Genomic DNA, 20012 nt, shown 5'->3' on the forward strand with positions numbered 1-20012 from the left:
AGTGTTGGAAACATCCTAATAAACATTTAATAATGAACTTAAATCTTATTTGTTTGGGATGACTTCTAAGACACCCAGGTCACCAATGAGGTACAAATAATCATATTTCATTATGCACTAAGGAGGCAACCAAAAGGGAATAGAGCAAAACAAAGGTTGGTTTGGTGATCTCTCCAGGCACAATCAAATCAATGATTTTGATGGAATAAAACAGTTCATAAAATAACTCACTTCAGCATCACAGAATTTCAGAGTTAGGAAAGAGCTTGGCGATCTGTCCTCAAAGCCACAGCTGCCTCATTTCCAAGGGCATAATGTCTATTGTCACACCTTCAGGGTGAATCAACCCTGAAACATTACTTTCTTGGCCATTCCCACTCAAAATGTGGCATCTCTCCTTAGGAGACTATGAATTCCTCATCTTCCCTTTTGAATTTGTAGCCTTAGCACTTGGCACAATGTATGATACCAAGAAATTATCAATTAGATGATTTTTTTATTCATTTATTTATTCATTCTCAGTGGATAGAAGATAAGATTTCCAAAGAAGAAAAGGGGCTTACAGAGCTAGTACTATCTTTCCCAGTCCCTTTAATCGAGGCCTCCTTTTGTTCTTTTCTGGAACAGTTCCCAGAATTCTTTGAAGGGGCAAAAATTGAACATGGATGCATTTTTATGTTTCTTTTGTTTGTATGTGTAACAATGAAAGGGAATAATTCCATTTGGAAGAAAAATGGACATTATCTACAGACTGCTCTTTGTTCAGAAATTATGTAGATAAAAGAGGCTAGGTATAACTTGTTTTCCAATAGGATGGATGGATGGAAGGAAAGCCTGAGACAATAAAGGTGTGCAAATGTTGCTTGAATTATAGAAGTGGACTGATTCCACACATGTCCATGAGGCAGTGGCAAACAGGACAGGGAAATGAGGAAAACCTCTGCCAGCTGTTGTGATCCTGACAGCAGGAGTTGGAGTCCCATTCGGAAGAGCTCCCAAAACATTTTTTTTTTTTTTTTTTTTTTAATGAATAGAGCAGTGAGTCCTCTCTTCCCTTCTTTACTCACTAGAAGCCTAGCCTTGGCCATGTTCTCCCTTCAGAAGTCAACCAAGACTCTTCCTGCTCCTATGGTGGCAGTCCTCCCCCCTCCATGAATACAGACAACTGGGGTACCTTTCTCCTTGGGCCTCGCTGGAATACTCAGGCAGCATTTTGGTACTGCAGACACTTGTGCTGCTCACATCTTAGCATATCCTTCCTTTGGTCCCTTCTTCTACTGCCCCGCTACATGACTGGAACTATTAAACTAGAAGTTAAGTTATAAATGAATAATAACAGATAACATTCGCATTTTAGCAATCTCTTCCTTACCACTATTCCCACTGTCCTTCAACCAAATTACAATTTTTAGGACCAAAGTTTTAAATTTAGAGTTGGAAGGCCATTTAATTCAAACCCCCCCCCCCATCTCTCATCCCATGTACACATCTCTTTGCCATCTTTCCTGCACACTGATCTACTTTCCCCCTTTCCATCTCTCACACTAGAAAACAGGAAACAAATCACCACTAACATGGCTTCTTGTGAGGATATGGTAACTGACTGTCCTAGGTATAGCTTTTCTGATCATTTTTGTGACTCTTCAGACCACAATTCCTTCCCTTGGACACTACTGGTCTCTATGTGTCATATCCCCCATCAGAATACAAGCTCCTTGAGGGGAGTAAGGTTTGGTTTTTATTTTCTATATTTGGCAATTACCACAGCTCTTGACCTATCAGAACTTAATAAATGTTTGTCTTCATCAAACTGAGGCAAATATTAATCTACTCAAAATAACAGAGGCTTGATTCCAGGACCTTTGATTCCAAATTATGTCCTTAGCATCAATCTGTCTTGTACAAACAGAGGTCAGGTCCTCAAGGTCAAGGGTCGCCTTGTGAAATGTGTTGTCTTGTGTGACCTACTGAGCATGTAGACCAGGTATGATATCCATGCCTCTCCCTACAAATAAACACCTGTAGAACTGAACTTAGAGGAATTGGCCAGTAATACTTTAACAGAATCATCTATGGAAGGGCAAAGGCAGCAGGGGAGAATTATTTGTCTAGGTGACCATTTAATAACCCTCACAGCATCCCCCTGCAAGAACAGACCCTGGCTACAGGGCAAGGGGAGAAGATTTTTCCTGTTAGCACCCTAAAATCCTCTGCCCCAATCCAGTCTTCAACTTGGAGAGCTTTTAGCAAACAGCCTCTGAGCATGTAGCCTATGGCTCATCCTGTTCTAAATAGCAGTGAAGTGGGCAAACTTTTCCAAATTGCAAGGTTTTTTAAAAAATTATTTTTCCAAATAGAAAAAAATAATCGGTTAGGCACCCGGGGTCATAATGATTTAGAGTAATACAGAGCACTGGAACATAGACTAGCCTTGCAGTCAAGGAACCTGGACTCTATCCCCCCACAATGCTCCTTATTACCCATGTCTGGGACATGGCCAAAGGCACCTTTTTTCTCCTCTTCAATTTCCTTGCCTCAAAAAGATGCCTTTGGACCAAGTGGCCTTATCTTATCCCTAAGTCACTAAGACTTATCCCTAAGAGTTGTTGTTGTTATCATTGTCTGTACTTCAATAGCATTCCTTTCCTTTCAAATCTTATGTATTTGTCTTTTATGAACAAAAAAATGTAATTCTGAGCCGGGGTCTATAGTCCTTATTTGACTGCCTGTCAAAAGAGTCCAGACTCCTCAAGGGTCTCCAAGGGTCCCCAAAGTTGAGGGTCCCCGAGCCAAAATTGACGCAGAGCAATAACTGGAAAGGGGACAGCAGAATATAGTAGAGAAAGCTGACCTCAGTCAGAAAGGAACGGTTCCCAAGTCCCTCTCTTTTCACATGACTGTATTTGTAAGGGATAAGGGTCCCTGATCCGTGATGAGGAGGGAGTTTTCTTCCCAGGCATTCATAAGTCTTAAAAGGAATGTAGTACATGTTGGGATGGATGCGAGGGCCCACACAATTCTAAGATTCATTTACAGCATTCTCAACTAAGCAGACACATCATCAGAAGCTCCTGGGTCACTGTACTCCAAGTCAATGGAGACAGGTGTTTAACCTTGGGACAATAACTCCAGAGCTCTGCATTTTGCTTGTGGTTACAAAGAACACCCCCCGACTGCTCGGTTCTCTTTCTGAGTAGAGTGAGTTGACCTCATTGGCACAATTCAGTGTGGAGGGCTCTACACAAATCCTCACTGCCTCACTAATAAATGGCCCAGCACTCTACAGCCTCAAAGTGCTATTTCTACCATTTGTCCAACAAGATGTGCTTTTCATATCCAGCACTATTTTATGGCAGCTTTTAAAATGAGAATCATCAGAATATTGGAGAAGTTTCTTTACAAATCTATTTTCTGTTGACACTTTCATAAATTTTACTGCCGAGTATCCAACACACAACAGGTATGTCAGTCTTTGGTCATGAAGGGAATGTCCTTTCTTCCTTTATTATTATTATACACCATACTGGCTGTTATGTTAAGCTCCTAAAAGAGCGGTGGAAAGAGAAAGGAAAGTGATATACAAATCAAAGTTATGAGACTCAGGGTGTAGGCAGTTTGAAAAGCTGTATTCCTTTGACAAGTCTCTTAGTGCAATAATAAGATCCTTATTACAGAGATGAACAACAAAATCCCAACATCTCCACCGATCATTTTGAAAACCAACTGCTACCCTACCTCTGCTGTGAAATAATTAGCTAGAAGTCACCTCACAAACTGCATTGCTGACTCTACGCCAGTTTGTGAAGTCAATGTTAGCATCCAGGTGGCAAATTGAAGAAAGTTCAGGGAATTTTTAAAGCTTCCACTAGGAGGAGCCAGTGAAAGAACTTTGTCCCAGGGAGACTAGTCTTAGAGGGCTTCTACAGAATCATCTAGGGGCATAGTCTTCTCCAGCTGACCATTTCTGTGGCAGCAAAGGTGGCTTCTCCCACCCAGTCACATTCCCAGAGTAGCAGCTAAGCCCACAACAGGCTTCTCTGTAGCCCCTTTAAAAGTTTAGAAAGCTTAGGAATCTAAGGTACACTCTCTCTCTCCATCGGCAAGAACTCTGATGTAGAACCAGAGTGGGACAGAAGCAGAAGCTTATATGAGTCTTCTCCACTGGCCAGAATTTTAAGTTCAACGGGCATGATTTGGACATCTTCCCAGGGATGATTATTTCCTCCCTATCAAGTCCATATTTTGTGACTTGGAATCTAAACATGAGCTTCATGGGGCACTCATGTAAATATGACAGAATATCAGAGGGAAAGATTGTCTATATTATCAAGAGCCAGATCCAATCTTTCTTTGAAAACATTGGGTCAGGGGGATTTCCCAAGGCAGTACACTACACAGGTGGACAGCACCAATTGTTAAATCAACTCCACAAATATTTGCTACATGGCAAGCACGGTTCCAGCAATTGAGGGCACAAAGACAGAAACAAAACCATCCCTTGCTCTTAAAGAGATCATATTCTCACATTCTCCTGGAAGAAAACAGACACAAATAAAGTATGTTTGCCTGCCAGTCTGTCCATCCATTCACCCACCCATCCATCTACCTTCTACCTATCTATCCATCCATTCATTTACTCTTGCAGCTGATCCATCCAGTAAATTCCAAGTAATTGGGGGAGGGAGGATAGTAACAAGCTAGGAGGATAGTAACAAGCTAGGGCGAGAGGACAGCCCTCCCAAAGGATAGGATACATTAGTGGAGGCTTAAAAGGAGCCAGAGACACCCTAGGCACACTAATGAGGAGGGGGAACCTTGAAAGTATTGGGAAGTCTTTGCTGCCATCCAGCCGCATTTTGTCTCCCTAGGGTTTCTCATTGGCCCTCAGGGGCCAAGCAGAACATCTGATTCCTCTTCCACATGACAGCCCTTCTGAAGCGTTCAAGACATTAATATGGCATTTTAATTCACATACAACACATCCATCAATTATGAAAGCTGTTTTTAAAAACAAAAACACTAAACTGAACCAGATGGCAGTCTCCCTGAATCAGGCATGGGAGTTGGAGGGAGCACAAACTCAATAGGTGCAAGAAAATTTCTGAAGAATTTTACTTTGCTGTTTGGAGTTTTCGTGAGAAGGGGACCTTCAAAGGAGAGGAGCTACAGAGCTCTTTCATTCCCATCTCTCCATAAATGTCACCAATCAGCTTACACTGGCTATCAGAAAATAGAATTCAACAAACTCTCATAAATGTTTCATGCTCATCTCAGGCCCAAAAAAGTGAGATGCAAATATCACCTGCTCCTTTCCATCAATCAACAATCACTTATTCAGTAATCCCTATGAGCTGGGACCCATGCTGGAAACTGGGCATACAAAAGCTGAAGGGAAACAAACAGTAGCTGTAGTTGTAGAGGTTACAACTGAGGGGGGCAAGGGTGGGGGGGCTAATCTTGCCACATGTAAAAGAGCAGCTGTGAGGGACATACTCAGCAAAGGCTCAGAGGAGCAGAGAGGAGTACTTGGGTCTACTCTTGAACTTAACTGGGAATCTGAAGTGAGAAGTGAGGAAGGAGGGCACTCCAGGTATGGAGGGACAGCCAGTTGCAAAGGCCACCAAGCTGGGGGTAGAGTGCTGTGGCAGAAGGGAAAAGCCACTTAGACTAGACAAGCACACACATGAAGAGGAATGATGTGTAAAAGAAGGCGGAGACCAGACTGTGAAGGGCTTGAAAGACCTACAGAGAGAAGCAACAGCAGCATGGAGCAGAGGAGGCAGCAATCACGATGGGAGCTAGAATGGACTGGGCACCAAGGCCAGTATTACCATCACTGAGTTGATAAAGGGCAAGATTCAGGCTCTACAGGAGAGGGTCAAGCATCTCCAGCAGGGGAAGCACAAGGACCAACCAGCAAAAAGATGGGGAAGCTTAGGTGGCTTCTATGAACCATCAGACTCAGGTGACTGAGGAGGAACTGTACCATATTCAGAAGCACCTGGCTACAGCAGAAGCTGACCAGAGCAAGAGGTATGAAGGAATGAAAGAAAATTAAGCCCTGAAGAATGAAATGAATATGGAACTGCACGAGATCCAGATGAAAAAGGCCAAGCACAACTGCAAAAGAAGCAGATAGAAAGTATGAGGAAAAGGCCTCCAAACTGGTGAACACTAAGGGGTACTTTGAGTTGGCTCCGTTCAGTTGCTGGGAAATGTGTGAGTAGATAAGTCTGTTAGACCAGAATATCAAGTATCTGAATGCTGCTGAAGAGAAGATTCTCAAAAAGAAGACCAATATGAGGAACAGATTTAAACTCTTTTATTCCTTCTGGATAGGAAAGTTTTTACTTAAATAGAGGCTCTTCCTCATAGAAGAGTGAAAGAGAGATTAGCCTGCATTATCAAGTGCTAACCATAGTCAAGAAGTGATTTCACCACGGAAAACCTCAGATGTCCCAGATGAAGTGTCAGCCAAACCAGAAGAGTCACTACAGGAGGAGTTTGCCAAAAGAAAACCAAAACCAAAACCAAAACCAAAAACGGTATGATTCAGGTTTTCACCTTTAAAACATTTGGGTTGAGTTTTTTGTTTCTTTTTTACATTTGGATCATTAGCAACCAAATGAATTACCCAGGCAAGACCTCTCTGAGACCAAACTGTCTTCATTCTCATTTTCCAATCACAGAATGTATGTGACTCAGAAGTTGGAGTATCTACTCCTAATTCCACTCTGCCTTCTTTGGAAAAAAATTTTTTGCCACTGATCAGCCAAGCAAAATTCATCTCATTACCCCTCCTTTGTACCCAGGGTACGAAGTTGCCAGCTCAAAAAGTACCATCTCACTGTGCTTTGTAATCCTTAGTGCTGGAGAAATCTTCAACAGCTTGTGTGCCAAACTTACTTTTAATTTATATGTATTATGTTTAGAGCTTTGTTTCTCTAGGGGAGGGAGCACCAGCAGAATTCTTTATGTGCAGTCTCTGGGCTGGCAGGAAACGAATCTTTTTTAATTCCTTTTTAGTTTTTTGGTGAGGTTTCTGAGAGGTCTGTGTTAGGTTTGTACTGGGTAACTTAATGGTTTGAAATATCATCTTTGGTGTGGTTTACTTGGGAGCCAATCTGGAGAAAAAGAAACCAACACTACAAGTATTTTGATACTGAAAAATTAATGAAGTATCTTTTGAAAGGAAGAACAAAACTCTTCAGAAATCAAACCAAAGCATTTGTATTTGAATCTAAAGGTGTTGGGAAGCAAAAGGATAAAATACTGAAGACACATGAAACAGGAGCTGTACAGAAGGGGGAATGACGAAGTGGACAAATTGAGGAAAGAAGATAAAGTACAAAGTTCTCACAGAAGACAGACTAGGTGAGGAACAGAGATGGAGAGAGTGCTGAAGGCAATCCAAAATGAGGACTATGGCAGCTGTGTGGATAGAGATGCACATGTGACGCAGCACAGATGGCACAGGGGGCATGGCTGCCCGTGCACAAGGAGTGTGGGTGATAAGGCTAGCCATGTGTAGGTGAGCATGTGTGGGTCTTTGTCTGGATCAGAGTCTGAGTGGGTGTGGGGTGTGTTAGTCTTTAACAAGGAAGGTGCATGCAGTGGGCTTGGGATGATGGCAAGGTATTAAAGGGGAAATAACTTACATAACAAAATATACACATATATATATAGATATAGATAAAGATATCTATATCTATATATAGATATCTTTATCTATATCTATATCTATATATCTATATCTATATCTATATAGATATAGATATATAGATATATAGATATAGAGGCAGCTAGATAGAGCCAAGAAAATCCTAACGACAGGATATTCCACAGGGTCAAGAAAAATCATACATGACTGAATAACAAGGTACATATATGGATCATCTTTCCCCCTTTTGATCTGATTTTCCTTCTTCAGCATGATAATTGTGGAAATACATATAGAAGAATTGCACATGTTTAAGATATATTGGATTACTTGCTATCGAAGGGATGGAGTAGGGGGAAGGGAGAGAAGAAAATTTGGAAGACAAGCTTTTAGCAAGGGTGAATGCTGAAAACTGTGTGTTTTGAAAATGAAAAAAAAATTAAAAATAAAATATTCTGATAACCACATTTCAGCATAATTGGTTTCCTTTATAATGTCATATATCTGACTATATATTTAAATACATGATTCTGAGAAAAAGTCTACCCACATACCTTAATGCCAAAGGCTTCCAAGACATAAAAAAGGTAAAGAATCCCAGCAATAGATTGATGAACAAATTCCTAATGACAAGTGGGTCTTCAAATGTATCCTGCAAAGAGATAAGAAAGTGAAAGAGAAAGAAAGAAATGCAGTTCTATAGGTGTTGTCTTCTAAGAAAGAGACTAAATATACTTCATCTGGCCTTAGCTGGAGTGCACATGATTGATCATGGACTGAATGCCTGGGAGTGATATAGCAATACCAGTCCCAAGCTCATCTGGCTAAATTCCAGGGATTGCCCCTTCCAAGAGTAACGGATGCTCACCCACTATGGACATCTGAGCTTTAACAGAACTACTCAGCGATTTGTCCTTCATCCTAGGTTTTCATGTTAACAACTCTAGGAATGGTTCTGGCCTCTTGTCATTTATGTCGCATTGAGATTTCGGGAGGTTGATAAAGGGCCTGGTTTAATGCTGCACAGACAACTCTTCATAAGAGTTACTTAAATATCAACCAGATTCTCATGGACATCTGGACAATGGCATTTCCCAATGAAGTAGAGGTAAGGTTTCAGGTAGAAAAGAACAGAATAGCCTGTATGAGCTGTCTGCGTGTATACATTTTACTCTAGTACTTTCTTAGAGCAAAGTTTAGTTTAACATTTTGTACTTTTAAGAAACTGCCAAAGGCATTTGGGTCAAGGTTGTCTGTGATGTTAGATATGACTGAAACACTTGATGGAGCATTTATGCTGCCCTTCCTTTGGTTTTGCTCAGTGTGAAAGAATTAGAAAGGCTAAGGGCTGCTGATGCCCACACACCACACCTCCTTTGCAAGAGCACAGTGCCACCGGCAAGATAGCCTTTGAGAGTTCAGTTCCTTTCAGTCTTTACCTTTTATCCTGCTGCTACGAACTTTTCAGCACTGTGCTGGGGAGCACACTGCCCACTCATCCCCGTAAGATGTGAGAATCTCCCGCAAGGCTCAGCCAGAACTGATAGCAAGGAAATGAGGAAATCACCTTCAAGTGCTTCTCTTTGAGGCCTTCAGCAATGGTTCCGACCTTTAGTGGGAAGATGAGATTGCTAAAAGCAAGAGAAGGAAAGAGGAGAGTATAAGTTCTGAGGTTAGAAGGAAAAATGGAGTTGCAAAGGAAGGGGAAGGATATTAGCCCAGCTTTATTAAATCCAAGATTCTTCACTGTTTGTCTTTGAATTTCTTGTGTCGGAAAATATTAATGCTTACTAGATAGATGGAGACTAATTGGAATACTTTGGTATAGCTTTTCTATATGTGGCTCAAATGGGTTGATAATTTATAGATATATTTTCCTATTGAGGTTAAGAAAATAAATGGTGGGTCCCTTAGTCACCATTTCATCAGTCCTCCTCTGTATCTCTTTCTCACAAAATTTAGACTATGCCTGCAAGAGCCAAGAATTTCTGAGTCTACAATATTCTTCATCCTTAACCATTGGTTTGTTTGCCTTATTTAATTCTGTCCAACATGGAGGAAATCCCGGCAAAACAGGAAAGTTGTAGAGGCCCAATAGGATCATAGAATTAAAGCTGGAAGGGACCATAGACACCATCTTTTACTGACCCCCTTGTTTTATAAAAAAGAAAACATTTAAAGAGATTAAGAAATTTGCCCAGAATCACCAGGGTCACAATAACTCTGATCGCTATTCTGTAAGAGATGCCCCTTTCCAAGAAAGACACAGAGTCAAATCAATGAAGCTTTAGAAAGTTTGTCTCTTCTGATATCCAACAACCTCTGTGCTCACAAAGTCTGGACAGAAAGGGGAAGTTTCAACCAAATATCTATTTCACTGGATTCACATGTTGGGGTGCTTGCTTGCCACCATAGAGATCTAGGTTGCCATTCCTAATCTAAATACCCCCTTGGTCCCGCTATCCTGGAAAGAAGACTTGTAAAGAAAGATTCCTTATGTTTCTATAGGCCAAAATACCCCATCGAGTAGGAGAATCTGATCCTCTGTTTTTCTAAAAGAGTATACTGTTTATTAATTAACACTTGATAACACTAAATATTTTCATAATTGAAATTAGTAATGCAGTTACACTCATGCTAATTTTATGGATTTAAAACAGGCACATAGAATAAAAAAAAATAGGAATGATCATTTTTAAAAAACCACTGGCCAAACTTTGGTTTATCTCTCCTCCCATGTTGATTGGTAACAGATTCCCCTTTTTATGTGCTGAATTCACATCAATGTACCATTATTCTGAAATGTCTTAGATAAAAATAAATAAATAAATAAAATAAAATTCCAAATATTTTTCTTAAAAAAAGTATGCTATAGAAAAAAGTTCTAGTTTGTGCCTGCACATATTTCATATCCATCAAAAATATTCTTTTATCTGATGTGAGATTGTGCTGGGTACCCCTCTCCTCAATAAACATTGTGTTTGCTTGTTGTCAACTTCTAATTGTGTACTTTTCTCAGTCATAAGATAATAGAGTTTAGCTATTTCAAATTTTATAGTTTCCTAGAACCATAAGAAATTCCAAAAATTAACCAGGTTTTTACTCAAACAATACATAAGAAGGGTATATGTTGGGGTAGCCATAGGCTTATCTACACCAACTCAAAATAATTGGTGCATATTTGCTTTAAAGCAGAAATCTTATTTCTTAAAAAGAAGAAACATGGATGAATCACAGAAGGGGAGAGATGGAACGGGCCTTAGATATCACAATAACATGATATTTAGAAAGACAGGAAACACTACAAAGTTAATTTAACCATATTACAGAGACTATAGCAAAGATATGATAGAGAACCATATGGGTTTGCTAAGCATAAGAAAGGCTATCACCTGAGGGGAAAAAACGTCTGTCAATTAACACTGAGCCATGAGGTCAGTGCCTAAGGATTGAGATGTGATCATAGGAGGGGAAAAAAATGGTTCTAATCTAAGCTGGAGTTTAAACTCCCATATTTATGAACATCAAGTATAGATACTGCCAAGTAACACTGGGACTTTGCCAGCAACCCTGGGTCTGCTTGGAGCCGTTTCCCTTTTTTCTCTGACATCTCCAGAGAATACTATTCCAATAATAGGAAATTGTTCTATATCACATAGAATTGATATTTATTTCTCCAGAATCGCAACTCACTCAAAACACTAATTTTCATGTGAATTGGAAAAATGGGTTGGACAACGATGGTGACAATAGAGGGTGTAGGTAATGACTGAAGCACAGAGGACCCAGAGATTAATTGACTAAAGTTAGAATTAGAAGGAGGGTTCTCTCTGTGTGATGGTTAAATTTAATTTTTCTCATGGGATGTCTTTCTGGTGATGGTAGTGGTGTTTGGGGTCACTAAGTATTAGGAACAGGTTGTTTCCACTGAAATTATAGTGAAGTTTTTGGTCCTTAGACAGTCAGACTTATTAACGTCAGAGAGCAGCTAGATAATATTGACATTCCCCAGTTCTGGATTACCTATTCCCACCCACATACTGGATATGACTGAAAGAACTAATTTGAAAAGCCACAAAGGTAAATCAATCTCCATACTTTATAATCATGCCTCATGTGTTACTAGTAAGGCCCCAGAACTGTTCTCTGTCCTAATTAGCGTGCTCCCTGCTTTGAGTTCTGAGCCTAAAAGGGTCAAAAGCTTTATGTCTAACAACATTCCAAAAAGTTGCAACTAAGCCTTATTGATTTCATTTTGAAATACAAAACACACCCCCACACAAACACACCCCCACACATTTTTTTAAGGAAAAACAACAAACTCTATCAAAGGAAAACAATAAAGAGAGGGCAAGGACTACTCAAAATTTATATCTTTCTATCCCAGCTCTTAACCAAAATGTCATTAATAGAGGAGGCACTAAATAAATGCCTGTTGGACTGGATTGGATTGAAAGAGGTAACAAACAACTGAATGGTTTGAATACTAATAAGCAATAATCAACAGTGAACAAAAGGACCTGGCGACTTCTGTGAAGAGCCATGCTTTAGAAAGGCAAATATCCCTAAACATACCTGGCAAGATAGATAACAGTCTCTCCCCCCATTCTACCTCATAATATGGACGTGCACATGGGATAGACCGTAAGGGTCAGAACTAGAACCCCTATGACTGTCCATTGACAGACATCCATTTCCTGACTATGCAGGAGAATCAAAAGACTGGCTACTATTATGGTAAGGACACATGGGACACGGCGAAGAGGCTCGATCTGCTTGGCTTGAAAGGGAAAAAGAACTAAGATCCATGCTCAGAAGATACAGACACACAGATTCGGGATGGATACAAATAAAACTGTCTGAACATCTCAAGCTGCTCCCAAAGTCCTGCAAGTGTTCAAAGCAAGGATTGCAGAACCCCTTGGGCTGCAATAGTTTCTTGCTTAGATTCAGGTTGAAATATATGGTCTTTAAAGTCCCATCCAGTTCACAGATTTTGGGATCCAATAACATGAATTGGCCCTGTTGTTATAGTTCTTACCAAGAGATGACTAGCAGAAACACTTGCAAGAGGTCTAGAGTCTGAGAGCAAGATCAAAGAGATTCAAGACCTAGAGGTCAGTGGAAGACAACAACTTCATTAACTAATACATTCAAATAGGTTTTCCCGTGGCCCAAAACCACCTCCACCCCCTGTATTTCATTAGGGCTCCCTTGATGACTGATATTAAAGCTTTGCCACTGTCATAATAATAGGGATTTTTAATACTGAAACCCCAACTATGCCAAATGTCCAAAAGTGATTTAGGTCTGTCAGTAACTAAAGGGACTTCCTTTAGCCAGATATGGTAAGTAAAAGAGCTTATTTTTCAGGGGTAAAAAGAAAAAAAATTATTTCTCAAGGCAAGAGACTGTCTTTTACGGGCAGTACAAATCATTGAAACTTAAGCTTATCATATCTTTTGGCTTCTCAACAAGGTATCAATGGTTATGTCCACATTTCACAAAAAAAAGAGATGTGTTTAATTGAAAGTTTCCCACCAAGGCTCTTCTCTCTGTAAGCTCATCAGATTGATGAGGGGGAAGGAATTAAACTCTCCTGTGATGATTCAAATCTTCTTTTATATTCCAATTGTTTTTTGGGGGGAAATAAACTAGAATAAAGCCAAATTACACATTTCTTTTTTTTTCTAAAAACAAAACAAAAACCCACCAAACAAACATTAAGCATGTCTTAGTCAGTGGTGTTTATTCTTTAATTGAGAAAATATCATTTTCCTACAATGAGGTTCTTGATTGGAATTTAAGCAAATTGAGTTTTGGAGTCAGGAAATGTGCTAGCAGAGACTTAACAAAAGAAAGATTAATGTGTCTCCGAACTGCATGTGTACAATGAATACCAAAATGAGAGATGCTGCCTGCCACCAAGTGAGCCGAGGAGACTGAGATATTAACATCTTCCAAGGAATTTGATTGTAAAATAACTCTGGAGACCATCTAGTACAAAGTCCTGCTGGATAATACTTAGAAAATATTAGGCCTTCACTAAAGTTATGTTTATATTAATGTGTGGTTATTTTCCTGTTCTGTTATTATTTCCATATTCATTTATATACCTAAAATTTCATGTAAGGATAATTTCTTCCTTCAAGCCACTGAAAACAATAGACATTTTCTCTTCAAATCACATCTAAGGGCAAATGTCAAAGTCTGAACCAGGAATCATTTCTGTTCAACATAAGCCTTTCTTTATTCTTTTATTTAAACAACATGGGTTAAATTCGTGTAGGTTAGGCTCCTGTTTATAACTGTTTGCTGCAGGCACACGATGATGGCTGGTTCCTTATTCAGGGTGACTGCCTTGTACCCTCTATCTCAATATGCACAGAAGCATTTCTCCCCTCCGTGTGTGTGTGTGTCTGTGAGAGAGAGAGAGAGAGAGAGAGAGAGAGAGAGAGAGAGAGAGAGAGAGAGAGAGAGAGAGAGAGAGAGAGAGAGAGAGAGAGAGAGACGGAGAGAGAGAAAGAGGCAGAGATACAAAGACAAAAGAAAGAAGGGAGGGAGAAAAAGAAGAGGAGAGGGGGGAAGAAGGCTATATTTAAGTCTGGGAAGGAGAATCCCAACTAGCCAGAGAAAGACCTGCATTTGCTGCGGACCTGTAGGGATGGGAAGTGCCTAAATCCATACATGTACTCATTTCATTCCCACCCCAGTGGCAACACAGCCACTGTCTTCTTTGAGAGAATACAGGAGTTCAATGGGCATTCCAAGTCCTTGTAGATCATATCCTAACTCCCTTACCTCTCCCTTCTGAATGCTGCAGCTCCCAGAGGAGGCCTTTACTGATTCAGTCCATAATGGTCTCATGACCACCTGCTCAGAAATCATTTGGGACATAGTTTTATTTACTCATCTGTGCACATGTTGCTTCCCCACACAATAGAATGTAAATTCCCTGAGGGTAAGGACATGTTCTTTTCTTTATAACTCTTCAACAACTTATGTCTGTCACAAAGTATGCACTTAAGAAGCATTTGATTGCGTCAGTGAGGTAATGTCCTCTAGAAAATGGAGATACTGACATGGGCATTGATGCCTGCTGCTATATCTACCCCGCTGGGAAGATGTGAGATCCACATTAAATAATATCTCTCAAACACTTTGCAAACTAAAAATTGCTGTACAAATATATGTCAGCTAATATTACTGTTGCTGTTACTCAGATACTCCAATGGATCAGCGCTGTCTTAGTATGGATGCTCCTGCAAACAAAGCAGATCATGTACTACCCATGCCTGCCCATTCTATGGGATTCTTGCCTATATCTTCACCAAAATGAATATGGGAGACCACCAACCTCATTATCTTATCCTATTTACACACATATATATCATATCTAGGTTATACTGTAACACATGTAAATGTATGGGATTGCCTGTCATGTAGGGGAAGGAGTAGAGGGAGGGAGGGGAAAATATGGAAAAATGAATACAAGGGATAATGTTATAAAAAAAATTACTCATGCATATATACTGTCAAAAAATGTATAATTATAAAATTAATTAAAAAAAAAAACCACACCACCAACAACAACCCTGGGGAGTATGTGCTATTATTACCCCCACTTTATAGTTGAAGAAATGGAAGCAAATAGTCACCTAACTAATAAATGTCTAAGACTGGGAAAAAAAAAATTATCTTATCCTATCCAAAATTGCTTGATAACATTCCTTATTCCACTTGATCTTTCCTGTGGAGATGTCCAGGCCTGAAGTATCATCAAGGAGGAAGCGCTAAAATATGTTGAGGCTTGATGCAATTCACATAATACAAACTACAAAGAGAAACAACTGGAGAACTCACCCACATATGAGGACTCGCTTCTTCCCCTGAATTCTGTACTGGATCTCCTCCACCACAGTGGAAAATAATTTTGCCAAGCAGACATACATCTCCTTGTCTTATGCTTCATCAGATGTTTCTTATTGGCTGGGTCACTGAAATGAATAATTTCTGTCGTTAGATCTTTTAAGGAATTCAGAACATCTTTGACAAATGGATGAGAGACAACTTCCTATTTAAAAAAGCTGATAAAAAATTTTTAAAATTAAAAAAAAAAGGCTGATAAAAAAGTATTTTATTCTACCAAATCAAATGCTGTATCACAATTAGCTGGAAATATGATGGGATTTTAAGTTTTCTACATCTTCTAGGACATGGTGAGATGGCAATAATATGGTCTATCAGGAACTCTAGCTTCTTTCCTACCCTATATCAAGGATATTCTTGCTTAGCGTAGACAATAAGAAATTTGGGTAAATGATAATAGGCAAATTAATCAGCATTAACTGATGTCCCCTCAGTATTAACAAAATCTGAGACTTTTTTCCATTACCTGCTATCTTCCCTTCCTTCAAATACCAAATAGTCCAACAATGTCCTCACAACTGTGCTGCTTCTAGCAAGGGACTCCTTTACATACAAACGTCTAATCCATCTGTTTTTCCCATTTCTGTTCTCTAGTGCCCCTTCTACCTAAAAAGCACATTCAGGCCTGGGGTGCTGTGATCTAAGCATGGTAGATGTACTCTTCTTGACTGAAAAAATAATTGACAAAAAGTGTCTTTTGCCAATCTTTTCCACTTTTCTACTGCTTTTAGCTCTCTTTCCTTTTTCATCCCTGAAAATCCGTGGGAAGACTAACTTTCTCTCTCTTTAAATTTTTATTATTTTATTCTGAATCTAAGTACCAAAAAAAAGACCATTTTCATATACAAAGAAGAGCTCAAATTGTACATAAAACTATAAATCAACATCTTATACTGCTTGATCTCTTTAAAAAGTATATAATAAATTCCACATATTACTTTCAAAACTCTGCTCACCCACATTTCCTTCTAAACTTGTTTCTAGTCTCTTCTGTATATTTTTGTATCCCCAATGGCCCTCGCTGAAGTGAGGGCAAGGGGAGACCATCACTAATATTCTTTCCTCAACTCCTTTCCCAGTTAAAGGAAGAAAAAAAAAATTAAGGATAATCAAGGAAAAACTACACCACTACCACCACCACAATGACCATGTCTAAAAATGTAGATCATGTTTTCATGCTTCCAAAAAGCATGTCCTTCAGAGATATGGTTAGTCATTGTACTGGCAGAATTCTTAAAGTCTTTCAATGTTCTTACATAAATTGTCCTTCCACTGTTCACTTCACTCTTCATCAATTCAAGCTTCATTAATTCAAATCATCTCATCATTCCTCAGGGTACAATATTATTTCATATACAACACTTTTTTCAATCATTTTCCAACTGATGGACATATTCAGAGATCCTAGTTATCGCCTTTATTCCCACTTTTAATTCAGGATCAGGAAGTTTGTTTTACTAGTAAGCTATTCTCCCTTGGTGGTACCCTCCCTCTTAATACCTACCCTCCCTCATGATCAATTTCTGCTTATCTCCAGGTTGTGTTTGATGTATTTTTATACCAAACTGTATGTGTTCAACTCTCTTTTGTCCATTTCACATAAAATTAAGTTTGGATAAAGACCTCTCCTCCTTTCTCTGTATATGTATACTATTCTCAGATAATCCAATTACCAGAAATCACTTCACTTCCTTCTTCCTTTCTAAACTGTTATCTTCCATCTACCCTCCCTTTTCTTTCTCCTCTTAAAACCTTAATAACAGAACCAATGGACGTTCAGATTTATTTTTTGTCATTTAGCTCTCTCCAAGACTTTTTGAAAACAAAGAGGCTCTAGAGAGTATTATTATTATTAGAGTATTAGCACAGCATCATACAAACCCTCCCATTTGTTTTAGGAAATTTACCTGTTTTTCTTGACTCTGCATGTCTGCATTTCAAAGTTCCTACTTGGCTCTGTTTATATGTTTTTATGGTAAGCAAGTGGTATGATAAAGATTCTCAGTTTTATATACAGTTTTTTTTCTTTTGGTATATACAGATTCAAATGTTCTTCTGTAGGGTGTTTTAAGTTCAGAATTTAAAAATTAAAAAGGAAACAAAATACTAACATCTGGCAACTGTCAAAGAACTATGATCTCAAAATAGGGATTGTGTGTATGCTCTACGGCCTTCCCTGCCACTCTTTCACAAGCACTGCAGAGACAGAAAACAGTGGTATTTGTAAAAACCGTTCTTTGTTTCATGTATTTGCCACAGTAGAACAATTTCCATCACTGTGTGACCAGACTATTAGTGATGTGCCTTTCCATAATGAACTAGGTCGGTTTTCAGAAAACAATCAATTAGTTATCAAGGCTTCGCTGGAAGACTTTTTTGCAAAGACAGACCCTGTCTCAGTTAGCCCTGCACTGGAGAAGCTTTCCAAAACACAGAATCACCCATCTCTATGTCATAATGAGGGAGCAGAGTCCAAACTGGCTGCTCTCATTCTCACAGTTAACAACAGCAGCACTAATGATCTCTCAAGAAGCGCAGATGGAAAAACCTTCCATTGCTGCTCAGCCGATAATTCTCATCCACGCCTTTACACAAATCCTCTATGAACTATTGACCTGAAACAACAAAAGCCATTGGAAAACTCTTTTGAGAAGTACCACAGCAAATGATACCACAAAGGGGAGGGGATAATATGTGATCATCCTATATCAATCAATTAGTATTTATTAAGCACCTAGTATGTGTTTGATACTGTGGGGGATACAGGAGACACAGAAAATATAAAGCATAAAATCTGATTGTACATGGAAAGCACACATCCATGAAGAGCAAACAATACATATATGACCTCATATACCTAATGACTAAACTGTCTGGGGTAGGCAAAGAGAAGTCAAGACCTTGGTATGACCTTGGGCAAATGATTTTATTCTATTCCATGTTGGAAGGAGGAGAGACAGGAAATTGTTCCACTAGGATATAGCTGCTGTCAAGGAAAGGAAGTAGGCACCCTGCTATCTTCTTACTTCAACTAATTTTTCTTCCTAACCAGATGCTACCTTGGGATGGTTTCCATGTTGCTGAAAAACTTCAAGTGTTTTCAGGATATACTAAATTCAGTGCTGGGGGACAAAAGCCAGATCAGCCAGCTCTAATTAGAGCTCTTCCAATATTATCTCCATCTGAGGAGAGAAAAATTAACCTCTATCGAGCCTAGCAGATCAACACAAGAAAGCCCGATGCTTATTTTCTTTTATTCAATTGGAATTAGAAAGAATATTTGTTTCAAGTTGTAAACAAAAATCTATATTTGACAAACTGTCCCCATCTATAAACCACACAAGTCAACCTATAGATTTTTATGCCAATACATACCCTGCAAGTTAAATAAATCCTAACTATTATCAGCTTGTTTAATATTGCCACTGGCCTCTTTCTTTTAAAATCCTAAGAGAGAAAATACACATTATGTTTAACTGAAGATTCTGGTCACTTGGACTCTAGCTCATCAAGATATAACTGTATTAAGGCAAGTACATACCATGAAATGTCAATAAGAAAGAAGTATTCCATAGTAGCTGATATCATATAACCTAAGCAAGCTTTCATAAAGTTTAATTTGGCACAGAGCTCAACTCCATTGAAATCAACTGAATTGAACGAAAAGTATCTAAATATTAACTATACACACAACACTGTCGGGTGCTCAGGTGGCTAGAAAGGTAGCCCTCAATAAGTTTAAAATATTGTTGGACAGAAACATAACTTGCAATTTTTCACTTACGGCAGGCAGTGAAATTGCCGCTTTGGGCGAGTAGCATAAAAGGTACTAACAATAAGTATGATCAACAATCTTGATTCTGAAGAAGAGATGAGGGTAGGGGACTACACGTACAAGTTGCACATAAAGTTGGATGCCATTAACATATCAGGTGATTTTCCTTAAGCATTACAACAGAGAAGGTATCTGGTCAATGTCATAAAAAGAGAAGGCATTAATAGAACTTTTTTGCTTTTTGAAAGTATCCTCAAATCCAGGTAGGAAGAACTACCTGGTGTGGCCAAACAGGACACAACAACATCTGGTAGCCTCCTATTTTAATTAATCCTTCTAACTGGATGCTGAAAGACTGCAAGCCTTATCAGTATCGTGTAAATGGCATAGTCATCATTGGCCCAGTTTCAGTATGATAGAGGCCTTCCAGATCACCTGGCCCCAAATATTCAACAGGCAGGAAATGAGTACTAACTACCAAAAGGAGGACAGAAGCAATCTGACTGCCAAAGAAAGATTACTGAGGAGAAAAACCAGACAAATTCCGAGGAAGGGGAGATCGTTTGAGGCTGGAGCACCCAGAGAAAGGAGACAACAAAGAAAAAGTGGGACTGGAATCAAAGCCCCAAAGGACGAGTATGGCTTCAG

At 39.2% G+C, this 20012-nt stretch overlaps 1 long non-coding RNA gene across 3 annotated transcripts in view; it reads right to left on the bottom strand.

The window, feature by feature from the left end:
- LOC141548395 (uncharacterized) overlaps positions 1 to 20012 on the bottom strand; it is a 273611-nt gene that overhangs the window by 205598 nt on the left and 48001 nt on the right. For 2 of the 3 annotated variants that reach the window (XR_012483927.1, XR_012483928.1), the window contains exons 5-7: positions 15524 to 15657; positions 9100 to 9291; positions 8215 to 8312 (exon numbers count right to left, since the gene is read on the bottom strand). This is a non-coding gene — a long non-coding RNA (uncharacterized LOC141548395). Of the gene's footprint in view, positions 1 to 1264; positions 1308 to 8214; positions 8313 to 9099; positions 9292 to 15523; positions 15658 to 20012 lie in introns of those variants that run through there. The other variant, XR_012483929.1, reaches the window with a different exon arrangement.

The sequence above is a fragment of the Sminthopsis crassicaudata genome, chromosome X, assembly GCF_048593235.1.
Source record: "Sminthopsis crassicaudata isolate SCR6 chromosome X, ASM4859323v1, whole genome shotgun sequence".
In the NCBI taxonomy this organism is placed as follows: Eukaryota; Metazoa; Chordata; class Mammalia; order Dasyuromorphia; family Dasyuridae; genus Sminthopsis; species Sminthopsis crassicaudata.